Genomic DNA, 14,768 nt, shown 5'->3' with positions numbered 1-14,768 from the left:
TGCTGGAAAAGACTCTCCTTGGCTTTGCTGAATGCCATTAATTCTCTTCCTCAAGAGAATGACTCTCGAAGTTGGGAAAAACTTCTCTAAGAATGCTCGCTTCATGCTTTCCCAAGAAGTGACGGTTCCGGGTGCCAATTTGTATAGCCAATCTTTAGCCTTTTCCAAAAGAAAGAATGGAAAGGCCTTCATCTTCAAAATGTTCCCATTGACATTGATGGGTGTCATGCTCGAACATACCACTTCAAACTCCTTAAGATGCTTGTTTGGATCTTCCATGGATAGCCCATGGTATTTGGGAATGTGATGCAACAAGCTAGACTTCAATTCGAACTCATCGGTCTTGCCTTGAGTTGCCATAGGATATTGAGTGCATAAAGGCACGGCATTGCCTAATCCCGAGGCTGAAAGTTCTTTGATTGTTCGATTATCCGCAGCCATGCTTTCTTCTTCTTCAAATTCAGATTCGGACTCTGAACTTGAACTAGGTGGATTTGGTTCTGGTTGCTTCCTCTTTCTTCTCAAAGTTCGTTCAAAATCGTCGTCAAACTCCAAGATGTTTGCACGAATAGGTTGAGAACTATAAGTCATAAACTAGAAGAACCAAAACAAATCAGCAACCACTTTAAAGGGCACAACAAACACAAAAAAAACACAAAGAACACATGACACACTTGGCCTTAAGACTCACTTTGACACAACACAAACAAAAGGGATTAACAAACTTGCTAATCCTTGGCAACGGCGCCAAAATTTGATGTGAAAATTAACTTGACACATAAATTAAACCCTATTGTTGACAATTGTAGTATATATGTAAGTAAGGATCATTCTAGACCGGGGATTAACTAGGGATGCTAATCAACACAAATAAGACTCAAAAACACTAAACTAGACTCTATAAACTCAAAACTAACTTAAAACACTCAAAACAGCAACAAACAATCAAAAAGACTCAATTCTAGACCTAACAAGTGGTTTTGATGAAAATAAAACTTAACTTGACTCAAAAGACTAAAAGAAAACAGATTTTGACTCAAATAACAAGACTAAATGAAAGGAGGATTGTTTTTGACAAATTTAAAACTTAAAACAGAAACTTTGCATAAAGCGCTTTATAAAAACGAATTTGGTGAATTTAAATGGGTGAAAGGCTAGTTAGAGGGTCAAGACAAAGCCACAAACAAGACACTGCTAAGGATACTAAGTAAGATGGTACACAAGTATCTTGGGGGTCGGAGCACGCATCTCCAGACATCCTATGTGCCTATTGCACATCTCCAAAGAACACTACTGGTTTTTCCCTTACTCCTTGGTGTATGGATCTGAAGTTGTTTCCCCTATGGAAATGTTGATGCTCACTACAAGAGTTTCACCATTCAATGATGTGGAATGGGAAATTGTAGCATACGCAAGCTGGAGGTGGAAAGGCCTTGAGTTACTCGAGGAAAAAAGGGTAGAAGCAGCTAGGAAAGGAACCCTATACCACCAATAGGTTACTAGAGCCTACAACCGCACAGTTAAGCCACGCAATTTCAAGGAAGCAGATCTCGTCCTCAAGACAGCCGAGCACATAAAAACGCAAATCTTCAAACCTTCAAAGTTCACCCCACACTAAACAATGACCTTTTGTGGTCAAGGAATCCATCGAAGCGGTTACTACTACTTGACATCAATCAAGGAAGGGCTAACGGAACCTGTTAATGCAAAATGGCTAAAGCCTTATTAGTGCTAAAATGCTCATGCTTATTTTAGAAGAACAAGCTCCTTCTATGCAATGATCATTTTTCTTACTCTATGACACCTTGTAAAACCATGGAATGATTGATGTACCCCAAATTTAATGCATGAATGAGCATTTTGTCAAAATCTTTGGTGCATTCGTTTCTTTACATTGGCAAGGGTAACTAGCAAGATTTATTCTAAACAAGCTATAACAGTAATCATGCCAAGGCTATAATAGAAGCCCATGCCAAACAAGCTGCCCTAAGGGTCAAATCATGCTAAAGCTATAATAAAAGCTAATGCCAAGCAAGATGCTCAATGGTTCAATGCAATGCTCATGCAACATGCCAAGCCAACACGCCATGCAAAACCATTGAGTCAAGCAAAATAAAGCTTTTTCAAAGCTATACTCATGCAACATGGCAAGCCTATCAATGCTAAGCAAGCTGCTTAATGGTTCAAGGCAATGCTCATGCAACATGCCAAGCCAACAGGCCATGCAAAACCATTGAGTCAAGCAGATAAAGCTTTTTCAAAGCTATACTCATCCAACATGCCAAGCCTATTGATGCAAAATCAATACCGAGGAAGCTGCTTAAATGGTTGAATGCAATGCTCATGCAACATGCCAAGCCAACACGCAATCCAAAACATTAAGTTAAGCAAAGAAAGCCTTTTTTTTTCAAAACAATCACGTGAAATCAATGCCAAGCTTAACATTGCAAAATCAAGCCGAGCAAGGAAAAGCTTTTAAAACCAGCAAGCCATTCAATGCTAAGCAAGTCAAGCTTTCCTGACATGCTCTGCTTCCTTATGGCCAACAATAAGCTAGCTGTCCAAAAGAAAATTACAACAGAAAGTAAAACTAGAGGGAGGAAAGCAAATGTCTTTATAGCCTGCTACTGCAACATCTCAAGGTTCATGCTTTGCCAAGGAAAAAGAAGCTGAGAGTTAAAAAAATGCAAACAGTCATGTAAAGTGCGCAGTTGTAGGAAGGTGAAGAGTAAAAGGCAAGCTGTTATTTCCTTAGAGCTTCCATGGACCAACTTATTCAACTTGAGCTTCTCAGCCTCTAGTTCCTTACATTATAGTTCGAGAGCATGCTCTTATTTGTTGACTTTGACAAATTGATCTATAACACCCATCTCTTTCTCAAGTTGAAACATGGTATCACTTAACTCTCCCAACCTCTCGACTATAGAACCCACCGGCACACCCAAAGCTGCCACATCGCTAATTATATCTCACCAACATAATAGTTTGTGCTCTGTGAGTTCCAATGAGGATGTATGCTCCATGCCATAAAGCATGATCCCAGCTCCTCAAAAATCATCTATGCATGAAGAGAGGTAAACCTATCAAGCTCATATCTGCATCACTGGCATGTTCAAAGAACTTGCCCAACGCCTCAACTAGTCCGGAGCGTACCTTTACTCCTCTAAAGTCAACCTGGGAAGAGAAAGCCTTGCGGAAAAGAGCAATTCCTCAATCGAATTTAATACCCTGACTCAATTGGCAATACTATTCTTGAGCTTCCCAAGAGTCTCATTCCATGATGCCCACTCTTCAATCGAAGCCTGCTCCTTAGGGGAAAGAACCTTCTCAGGAAAGCTGTAGGCTTGGGAAGAATGTCACTGAGGGCTTGAACACCTCTTGTAGCCTCTACAACACTAGCATTCACCTATAAGGAAATGATTGTAATGTGTCTTATAGAGATCGTATTTTTAAATTTTCAAATTACTGTGTGGCTTTTGAAAACAATCCCAACTACAAGTTAAGGTTGTTTGGGAACTCTCTAGTGGGACTGGCTTCTTAGTGGTGTTCTTTGTTGCCTCCTAATTTGATTGCCAATTAGGGATCAAATGGTGATGGCTTTCCATGAACAGTTCTATAAAAAGGAGCCAAAGATGACCATCAACGACTTAGTGGAGGTAAAGTAGTATGAATATGAGTCTACAAAGGCAGGAGGACCAAGATGAGGTGCCAGTTTACTATCAATCATGCTCAACTCATAGCTATTGCACAAAGGCTTTAAGGCTCCCCCTGAGAAAGAAGTTTTATGATGTACAATTCAATAATCTCCAAGAGTTAGTAATTGCAGCTACTAAGTATAAGAAGTTGTTGACAGAAGAACAACAGGTGAAGCATACATCTAAAACACCCTCATTCTACAAAAGTAGAGCACCAATACAGCAGTTGAAGTTTAAAGGCTTGGAAATAAGGGGAACCTGATGGTAGCATAGGAGAAGGAATAGAGTTGTGTGCTGTAAAGATGACTACTCATTTCAAACCTTTTGACAGTGAAGGGTTTAGTTCAACTAATCAAAGATCAAAAGACTGTGATGAATGATAGAGGGTTTGTTCCTATCAAGCCTCTGAAGTACCAATCATACTCTTTCGACTTGACCAAGGTTGCTGACATCTATGAGGAACTGGTAATGGCTCGAGTGATCTTGCTCGATAATACCAAAAAGATGTCCAAGCCTGAGGAACTAAGGGGGGAAGAAGTATTGCAAAATTTATTATACTTTCAATCACTCCACCAATTGTGTACAATTTAGAGACTAGGTTCAAGACTTGATAGTCAAGGGGAAGTTACAACTAGAAAAGCCTCAGGCCAACATGATGATTGACACAGATCCTTTCCCTAAAGCCCCAATTATTATGATAATCCTCAATTAAAGAAATGAGAGGTACAGATAAACCTATTGAAGATAGTAGGAGGTTGCCTAATAGACCTCAAACGGCTATAATCAAGGGAGTAGTGTTGTGTAGTAAGTGCCAATGTGAATGTGAGTTAGAGGTGCCAACATTAGGTGCCATTATTGACCAAGAATTAGATGAAAGAGAGAATAAAGAAGAACAAGAAGCCTGCAAAGCTGACTTCCAAGCATCTAAGTTAAAGAAAGAAACCTTAAAGTATGTGTTTCACAGGCTAGGAAGAGATTAAGAACCTCAGAATTTGTCCAAAGTGTTTAGAAATTTCGATTCTTCTAAAGAAGTAAAAGATAAGGATGGAAGGTTGCCATGTTGGAAGGATGTTAAAATGCCCTGCTTAACTAAACGCGGTAACATAAGACCAAGAAGGACAAAAATGACTATGAGCCCGATGTCATTAGTCACAAAAGTAAATTCAGCTCGATTGGGCCGAAAATGGTATGTGGTAGGGAAGGACGAAAGTCCTGTGAGAGAGAATGAGGCATCTGTGATAACAATCACAAAACTCATATGAATTCATTACAAATACCTACTATGTCAAAAAGCTCTGAGAATGTCAAATTTGAAAGGTTTATTCAAGAAAGTGAGAAGTAGCCAAGTTGAAGAAGTAAAAGGAGAACATGTTCCCTAGACTCCTCATCCTGAGAAATATAGAGTGTTAAGGAGAATGCAAGAAAGCATGGTTATGGTACCTACACCTGGCTGAAACCTAGTGCCTATTCGTTTTGGGACCATATCTCCTGAAAGAAGGGTACCTCTACCATCACAAGGGGCATGCTTTTTGGAACTCCGAAACAGCTGCTTGATCTCAATATAGTGGAAGAAGAGGAAACACCAAAGTTGATGTTAAATGAAGAAGCACAAGCTTGGATAGATCAATTCCTGCACCAGATTAGGGATAAAAAGGAAAAGGCACCTGGACCTGGCAATTTCCATGTTAACATGACTTAGGCCTCGTTTGGCAGTTCGGACTGTACTGACTATTTCTGTCGGATAGGATAAATAGTCACCGGATAGTGCTGACTAAATTAGTCGGGTGTTTGGTGCAGTATCGGACTAGTGACCGTATTATTTATACTGTGTTTGGTATTATACTAGATAGGAGGAATCAAACTTAAAAAAAATAAAAATTTAAAAAGTGAATTCATTTTTTTGTTCCCAGATCTCTCCGCACCCCACAAACACCCTCCGTCTCTCTCCCTTCTTCTTCCTCGACTGCAGAAGAATCCCAAATAATTGTTCCCCAGCTCTCTCCACCACACCCCCCAAACTCCCTCCCTTTCTCTCCCATATTCTTCTTCCCCAACTAAATAATCCAGACGTTTTGGTTGGTTTTATTAAGCGGGTGTATACCGTGTTATCCTATCCGACCGGTTAAATTAATCCGGCGCTTATTTAGTACGAGTGAACGCCAAACACCCGAGTCCATATAACTAATCCTATCCAATCCTTTATCCGATCTGCCAAACAGGGCCTTATGTGTTGTTCTCAATGTTTTGTGCTAAACCAGATCAACTAATTGTGATGCAAGAAGATTATTTGTCACAAGAACCAATGATGGCCCTTGTAAACCTTGAAGAAATTAGCAAAGAAGAACCAAAAGTGGTAGTCTTGCCCAACCCCTTGCAAAAAGTGCCCAAAAGGGTTTATACTGATGAAATGGCTCGAAAGACCAAGTTTGGCATTGGAAAACCATTTAAAACCCATCTATGTGACAGCTCACTTGGAAAGAGTTCTTTTTAAAAGAGTATTAATAGATTGGGGTAGCTGTCAATGTAATACCACTTACGTATATGAAGAGGTTTGGCAAAGGTGAAGAAGACCTTATTCCAACAGCCCTCACAGTGTCTATCATGAATCACTATAGTTTGTCTATACCATTTGCCCTGCACCAATAAGTTGTGTCTATCATGAATCAGCTAATGTAGAGTAAGGATTTTGGGAGATAGTAGAAGCTGAATCACCGCAATTTCTCCCCACAACCAATATTGTTGAGGCTAACTTCTAGAATCCCAATGTTGGGATTTTACAATGTTCAGGAGCTAATAAGAACGGCCGCCTTACCAAGGTGACGGCCCAGAAGCTCTTGGAACAAGGATTACTTTTAACTAAAGAGGAATGGAATAGAACTTGCATCATGTCAACCCACCACCACCAATGATGACATAATAGGAAAACAAGGACCAAGTAGTAATAGTCAGGTCCTTAGTCAAGAAACTGTTAGAATATAGGAGAAAAATAAGATAAATCAAGCAATGCTTAGCCAAAGAAATGACAGAGGGGGAAGAAGGAGCTTCAGGCACTAAAGATAACCAAGAATGAGGGTTTTTTGAAGAAAATGAAAGACTTGTTGTACACATGGCAGAATGTGTATATGACTTGGATTGGCTTAATGATATGCCCGAGACCCCAAAGTCAATGGAGTTTTTGTTTACAAAGCCCGATAAGTCGGCACCTGACGTTCAAGATCCCTTGGAGACCATTAATTAGGGGACTGAGGAATATCCAAGGCCAATACAACTTAGTGGCCTTCTGGAGCCCACAAATCGGGCAAAAATAGTTAATCTTTTGCATATGTTCAAGGATTGCGTTGCATGGCATTACACAAAAATGCCAGGGTTAGATTCTGAGCTAGTAGAACACATAATGCCTATAAAGGAAGGGTATAAGCCGGTGAAGCAAGCTCCACGAAGGATGTCAAAGGAGATAAAAGAGAAAGTTAAAGAAGAAATTCAGAAGCTAGTAAAGGCAGGCTTTATTAAACATGCGAAGTATGTACAGTGGTTGGCTAACATTATACCTATATTGAAAGTATTAACTAATGCCATTCGATGTTGTGTGGATTTTAGAAATATTAATGAAGTAACCTCTAAAGATGAATACCCTATGCTTAGGCCCGACTTATCTATTGATGCAGTTGCAAAACACAAAGTATTGTCCTTTTGAATGGTAATGCTGGAAATAATCAGATAAAAATGGCTAAAGAAGACATAAATAAAATAGCACTCAGGTGCCCGGGACACATAGAAACTTATGAATATGTTGTCATGCCATTCGAGCTGAAAAATGCAGGAGCTACATATCAAAGGGCTATGAATGCTTTCTTTCATGATCTCATCAGGCATAGCGTGGAGGTATACATTGATGACATTATGGTGAAGTCTAAAATTGAGGAGCTTTATTAAGGATGAGAACCCACAAGTTGAAGATGAATCCTAAAAAGTGTGTCGTTGGAGTCAGAGCGGGCAATTGTTTGGGGCTCTTGGTCTATCAAAGAGGTGTAGAAGTAGACAAGAATAAAACTAAAGCCGTAATAGAGCCACCTGCACCTGCCAACAAAGTGCAACTACAAAGGTTGTTGGGAAAGATTAACCTTTTGAGAAGATTCATTGCTAGCAAGATCCAACCTTTGACTCATTTGCTAAGATTGAAGAATTAAGACAAATTTAAGTGGGACCCCCAACATTAAGAAGCTTTTGACAAAATAAAGACTTATTTATCTTCTCCTCCAGTACTCATGCCTCCCTATGAGGAAAACCTTTGAAACTCTACATATCAGCATCAAAGAAATTTATTGGGAGTTTGCTGGCTAAGAATAACGGAGGAAAAGAACAAGCAGTATACTATCTTAGTAGAATTCTTACTAGGGTAGAAACAAGATATATTCAAGTGGAGAAGTTATGTTTAACCTTGTATTTTATTGCAAGTAAGCTAAGGTATTACATGATGCCCTACCATACTCACATAATTGTTAAGATTGATGTAATCAAATACATGATGTCCAGACCCATCATGACAGGAAGAATTGAGAAATGGATTCTAGCCCTTTCCGAATTTAGTTTCCAATATGTGTCTCAAAGGACGATGAAGGGGCAACCAATTGCAGACTTTCTAACTAACACCAAGAACCGGAAGAAGAGTTGATCAATATTCCTGAAACTCTTAAAGTTGCAAGTATTTGGTTTCCACCAAGTGAAGGAAATTCAGGCAAGGAAGTTTGGATCCAACAAGAGATAAAAAGAATATCCAGCCTATGGATCACTCCATGGAAGCAACATTTTGATGGATCATGCACACAGCAGGCTACAGGTTCAAGGATAGTCATTGCCAGCCTACATGGGGCTCACTATTGTTATTCATTTCTCTTGGATTATGACAATATCACCAACAACATACCAGAATATGAAGCACTAATCATTGGCTTAGAAATCCTGATAGAATTAAGGGCAGGAGAAAAAGAGGTATTTGGAAATTCAGAGCTAAGTGATTAATCAATTGAATAAGGAGTACAAGTGTAGGCATATCACCATTGCAAGATATTATATGGCTGTCACATAATTGTTGGCATATTGGGGGAGTGAAGTCATAATTAATCATATCCCCATGAGTTGAATTTGGCTGCCAAAGAGATGTCACAACTAGCCTCTGGAGCCCAAAACCAGAAAGGAACACTTGAGATAAAAATAGAAACACAGGTAATGAGTCTTCCCTCTATCTTTGAGAGAGGATTCAGTTTGTTTATAATGACAGAAGAACCCGAGTTCGGGGATTAGAGAACACTTGTTATCCAATACTTAAAAGATCATTCTTTCCTTACTTGCAAGATAACCAGATAACAGGCAACTAAATTTGTTCTGTGGGGAGAAATTTTGTTGAGGAATACCCTATATGGGCTTTTGTTGAGACGCTTAGGTCTGGAAGAGTCAATAAGAGTAATGGCTGAGGTACATGAAGGAATCTGTGAAGCACACCAAGCAGGAACAAAGATGAGATGGTTGCTGAGAAGATATGGCTATTTTTGGCCCAACATAGAGAAAGACTATAAGCCTTATGCTAGAGGATGTGAAGAATGCCAAAAACATAGTCCTTTGCAACATATTCCATCAGTACCTTTGAATTAGTTGTAAAGCCATGGCCTTTCAGATGGTGAGCTATGGATTTCATCAGGCAAATATCCAACTTCCAGTAAAGGGCACACCTTTATCATTGTAGCAACTGACTATTTTACCAAATGGGTGAAGGCTTCAGCTGTAAAGCCTATTAATTCAGCTACTGTCACGTGATTCATTGAGACCAAAATCCTGCATAGGTATAGGGTGCCCAAAATCATTATCACAGACAGAGAACCTTAGTTCATTTCAAAAGAGGTAGAAGACTTTGCGGCTAAGTTTAAATAAAGATGATCCAGTCCAGCCCCTATTATCCCCAGTCTAATGATCAAGCAGAGGCTAGCAACAAAATTTTAATCAACATCATCAAGAGAATGGTTGCAGACACCCTAGAAAAATGGCATAAGAAGTTGCGAGGCACTCTTTGGGCTTATAGAACTTTAAAAAGGGTTGGAACTGGAACTACTCCTTATGCATTAACATTAGGGCAAAATGTAGTATTTATTAATGTGAGTTCTTTAAGGATGCAGAACCAGTTCGATCTACATAGTGATGAGTTTGTACATGCAATGTGTCAAGGCATTGAAGATCTAGATGTTGCCCAAATTGAGGCTTTAAACAAGATCCAGTAAGGCAAAATAGTTGTTGCCCGAGCCTACAATAAAAAGGTAAAATTGAAGTTTTTTGAAGAGGGAGAGATGGTGTGGACAACAGTTGTACATTTGGGAGCCCAAGTTAGAGGATTTGGGAAATATAGTCCTATTTGGGAAGGCCCTTTTATGATCATCAAAGTGTTAAATAAAGGGGTATATTACTTGGCAGATCTAGAAGGAGATTCATAGAAGCATACAATCAATGCTAAAATCCTGAAAAAGTATCACCTAACTCTATGGGATGTTAGAGACTGTTATATTGATGAAGTTTGATACTTAGAGGTGTTGTCTGAAGATCCTTGTATATTTGAAGAAGATGCTTTTGGGTAGGAAAATTGTAAATAAGCAAATAAAGTAGCAAAACAATGGAAAATCTGTTTATTCAATAATTAAGAGAGCACAAAAACCCTAAATTACAAGTTTATATCCTTAGCCAATGCAGCTATCCTAGAATAGTAAGTTTGCATTATGGTAGAAATGTGACTTGGCTCTTTTAAAGCTATGTTGATGTTTGCTAATTGGGCTTCAACTTCGTCCACCTCCTCAATCTTCTTATATAGCTTGCTGGAAATCGTCATTTGCTCAACCTTTAGAGCAGAAAGTTGTTCCTTTAGCTTCTAGATCTCTGCAGCCACTACCATGATCCTAAACCTCTATAGTTGATCCCTCTTCCACAAGTTGTTGAAGATTGGTGGAAGTTCAAGCTTGTTTTTCCTTGTAGCATTTCACCTGATTGGCTTGCCTCTTAGCCCTTAGGTTCTCAAAGAAGGAAATGAAGGACTCATACTGCACCTTGGTCATTTGATTAAACTTGTACAACTCAGTAAGAGTCTTCTTAGCATCTTAAAGTGATTTAAGGTTGAAGAAGGCAGAAAAAGTCCATCTGCATCCATTCTCTGAAGATCTTGCAGTGCTCTTGAATATGTTGAGGCTCAAAGGGGTGTTTTACGGATCTCAGCTTAGTCCTAATTTGCCCAAACTCTCTAACTAGCTCAGGCAATGAAGTTGTGGTTAGGAGAGAAGCTAATGGTGGGGGCATAACACCAACACCACCAATTCAAAAGCAGCAGTGGCGATATCAGCAACAACAGAAGATGAGGATCCAGTAGCAGCCACCTTCCTAGCTTAGGAATAGAAGTCCCTGAAGCTCCAGTAGCCTGAAGAGGTTAATGAGGGACTACTTCACGCACAACGAGCTGATGAGATTTGCCCTAACCCTCACTAAAAGCCTGTTAGTTGCAAAAGGGCAAGTTTGGAGGGTAATATTAACTTATATTGAAAAAGAAGAGTCTATGAGTTTGATTATACCTTAGGTGGATCTTGGGCCTAAGGAGGAGGAATTGCTGCTGCAGCTGCCTTGGGAGAAGTAGGCTTTGTTGTTGAAGAAGGAATAGGAAAAGCCCTAGAACTGGTCACCTTTAAGACAACTAGTATCTCAGGGACTATGGGATCCTTAGCAACTAGTGTTAGGTACTTGGCAGCTTCTAGAAGAGGTGAAGACTGGCAAAGGCAGAATTCAAAACATGAGTTCAAAGTTAAAAGATATTAATTTTTAAAATTGCTCGAGGAAAGAAACTTACAGAATTGTTATCATCTTCTACAAAATGAAGCATATCTTCAGTTGCAGGATTAAATTAAGAAGTGGGAGTTACTGCTATAACTGGAGGAATCTGAGAAGAGGGAGGGGTAGATGCTTATTGAGCTGCAAGTGCTAGGGTTCCCTTCCTTGCCTAAAAATACCGGAGATCGGGTTAGAAATTTGAAATTAAGAATATGAGGCTGACACGATCTGAAAAGAAGAATATACCAAGCTTGCCCCGAGAATAAGAAACATGCACAGGTCGGGCTGGAAGTGAAGAAGGTTTATCTTGAAAAGTCCATTTTGCCTTAGAGGCTTGCTTGGAAAACACCAAATGAAGTTAGGTTTGAAGGACGAACTTCAAAAAAGGAAAGGAACATTGAGTGTTCAAGCAATGACTACCTTCAACTCCTCCAAGATCTTGGAAACCTCCTTATCACTTTGCTGCTATTCCACATTGATCTCCTAGGGAGGAGAATCAAGCTTATTGTTGGTGATAGGTCCTTATCAGAAGAGAAAATGCAATAAGTTCAACATCTATGAAGAAATAGACAAATAAAGAAAGTAAAAAATAGAACACTTATTGGCAAACTTTTGTTTTTTCCTGCCTGCCTTAGCTGGAAGGGTATGAAGAGATTGATAGGTTTGAAAGGTCTAGGACCTAGTCATTTTCCTGGTTAGGTAGCTCTTGGGGCAGGAATATCTTGCCTAGTGTTAGATCTTTTCTTGGGCTCTGAATCGGAAGACTCAACCACCCTTAGATTAGCCTGACGAGAAGTCATAGTCCTTGCCTCAGGCCCAGCTTCTGCTTCAGATTCACTAAACATCTCAGAGATGTTCTCAGCTTTTCTAGGAGCTTGGCTCGGGCTAGCCTTTTGCCTAGTTGCTTCAGTAGTATCTTCATAAAGAACTAGGGTATCAGCAGCCTTTTTTTCAACTTGGTCGAGGGCTGCTTCATCAAGATTGCCCAAGGCTGTAGAATTAAGAAATAAAGTAAGCATTGAAAGAGTCACAACCATATAATCAGAGGAAGGGAATAGCAAGATAAATCACCTATCAACAGAAGTTGATTTTTCTCGTTAATAGCCTCTTTCTAGCTCTCCAATTCATTTTTGGGGAGAGACTTGAAGAAGACTTGCCCGAAGATCCTATCATGGGCTTCTCTGATGTCCCCACCGTATTTGTAAGATCACTTGGCCTCCCACCAAGCGGTAAACAGAGAAGTGCACTCAAATTTGAGAGTAGTGGGCTTGTGAGCGATCTTGGTCATTACCTTCAAGTTGCGCCTGCTTGCCCGAAATATGGCCTCAAAAGGATAGCGAAAGTGAGAAGAGGTTCCACAGTACACTGAGTCGAAGAAAAAGACTGTGATAGCTTGCCTAAATCCTAGCTGCCTCCACAGAAGTTAGAGTGGTAGACTTCTAGCCCACGTTCGTAGCCAGCTTAGTCAGTCCTCACTCCCCAAGCCAAGTCTATGTGCTAGATGTAACTGATGAATTTTTCTTTACAAAGTTGCTGGCATCATCTCCAAAAAAAAATTCTTGGAAGAGGTTATCTGAAAAGCAAGGGTACCTCATGATCACAAAGGCACCCCACTCAAGACCAGTCATAGTTCTGTAAATCTTGAAGAAGTAGAGGCAAGAAAAGGTTGAGTTGCTGGTAGTTGGAGCCTCTGCTAGAATTCGAGCAGAAGCTACTCTTTCAGGAAATTCTTGGTTTAAAGCCCAAAATTCTGGGAAGTACCACTGGAGCCAGATCATCCAAATTGCTTCATTGAGATTTGTCTCAAAAGATTGGTCCCTTGTCGTCTTATAGAGCAAATGGTAGAGATGGGCGAGGATGAAGGGCCTTGTGGCCACATCATCAAAAGAGAGCAGAGCCTCCACCAAATGGATCCACTCCAGCTTCATTCCCTTGGATTTATTGGGGAACACATGCTTGTTCAACCAATAAAGGAAGAAGTACATATGCTCCTGAGCTAGTTAGCGATGGGAGAAGGCAGGCTATACATTTTCTTGACAAATGGGATGAAGTTCGCAAAGGAAGTCTCATAACTTTTGAAAGTCATGGAGTTGTAATCCAAGCTAGTGATGGACATTGAGGCTTCAAAAATCTCAGTAGTTGGTTGGGCAGGAAAAGAACAATCATGGGTGATGTCCACACACCAGCCCGACGACCTTAGCCCAAATACCTTAGCCTTGTCTACGACAGTTGGGGTCAAAGGCCCCATCCTGAAGTCAAATATGTTGGTCTCATTATTCCAGAAAAGAAGGGCAGTGGACAAGAGCTCGTGCTTGATGGGAATGGTGATCTTGGACATCATGATTAGCTCGTAGATGCCGTTTACCATCCACTTCTTCTTCTAGATAGGCTCTATTTCATCCAACCATTTCAACTAAGTTGCGTCGGTCATGGAAGGGAAGCTTCTCTTGAAATTTAACCATTTGGCAATTGATATGCCTTCCTCAGCTTCATAAGGGTTAGGAGTGTACCAATCCTTAGTGGGCATGTTGTTTTCTACAGCAATAGGGACCCTAAAGGTCCAGGCATGTCCTATAAAGTGTGCCCCATCTTCAAGGAAGAAATTGGGAGATCGAGGCCAGCCTGAGGGCGATGAAGGTCGTTGAGATGACGATGAAAAGTGACGATGCCCTCACCAGACTCATATGCAGGATGCAATTTGGGAGCCATTGTTGAATTCAAATAGTTGAAAAGGTAACAAGAACTAAGTTGAGGAAGGATTAAAGATTTGAGAAAATTTGCTGGGGATTACACTTATGGAAGGTAATGGCCGAAAAAATGATAAAGTGGAAGTTTTATAACGGACAGATAGTTAACATTGGAAATCGTGGGTTAGTGCAAGAGTTTATTTAGAACAGTTAAATGGTGCTAATACCCAGTTTCGGCAAGGAATTAATTTTAATCATTATCAAGGTCCTGATTAGCAGTCTTAATAATGATTAAAGGGGGCACTATTTGGGAGGACATTTAATATTGGGCTCAAGGCAATTGAAGGCCCAAGTGTGCAAAAAAGTCAGAAAGGAATTGGGCTAGGACAGGTGGTAGCCTAGGATGAATTTAAAACCATTTCTAGCAACTAATAGGCAACATGCCTATGTGAGAAATGACAAGTAATAGAGGGCAGCTCACCCTTAGCAAAAAACATTTTTCCATGGCATGGGTAGGTAATTAACAAGAAGATGA

The 14,768-nt window shown here is 40.1% G+C and overlaps 1 pseudogene; it reads right to left on the bottom strand.

Annotated features, from left to right (window-relative positions):
- Positions 1-10,398: 10,398 nt before the first annotated feature.
- On the bottom strand, positions 10,399-11,042 carry LOC148699278 (uncharacterized; annotated as a pseudogene).
- Positions 11,043-14,768: the final 3,726 nt, after the last annotated feature.

This window comes from Pyrus communis, chromosome 1, assembly GCF_041283825.1.
Source record: "Pyrus communis isolate YQ-2024b chromosome 1, ASM4128382v1, whole genome shotgun sequence".
NCBI classification, from domain to species: domain Eukaryota; kingdom Viridiplantae; phylum Streptophyta; class Magnoliopsida; order Rosales; family Rosaceae; genus Pyrus; species Pyrus communis.
The sequence above is the reverse complement of the archived record's forward strand: the minus strand, read 5'-3'. Positions and strand labels throughout refer to the sequence as shown.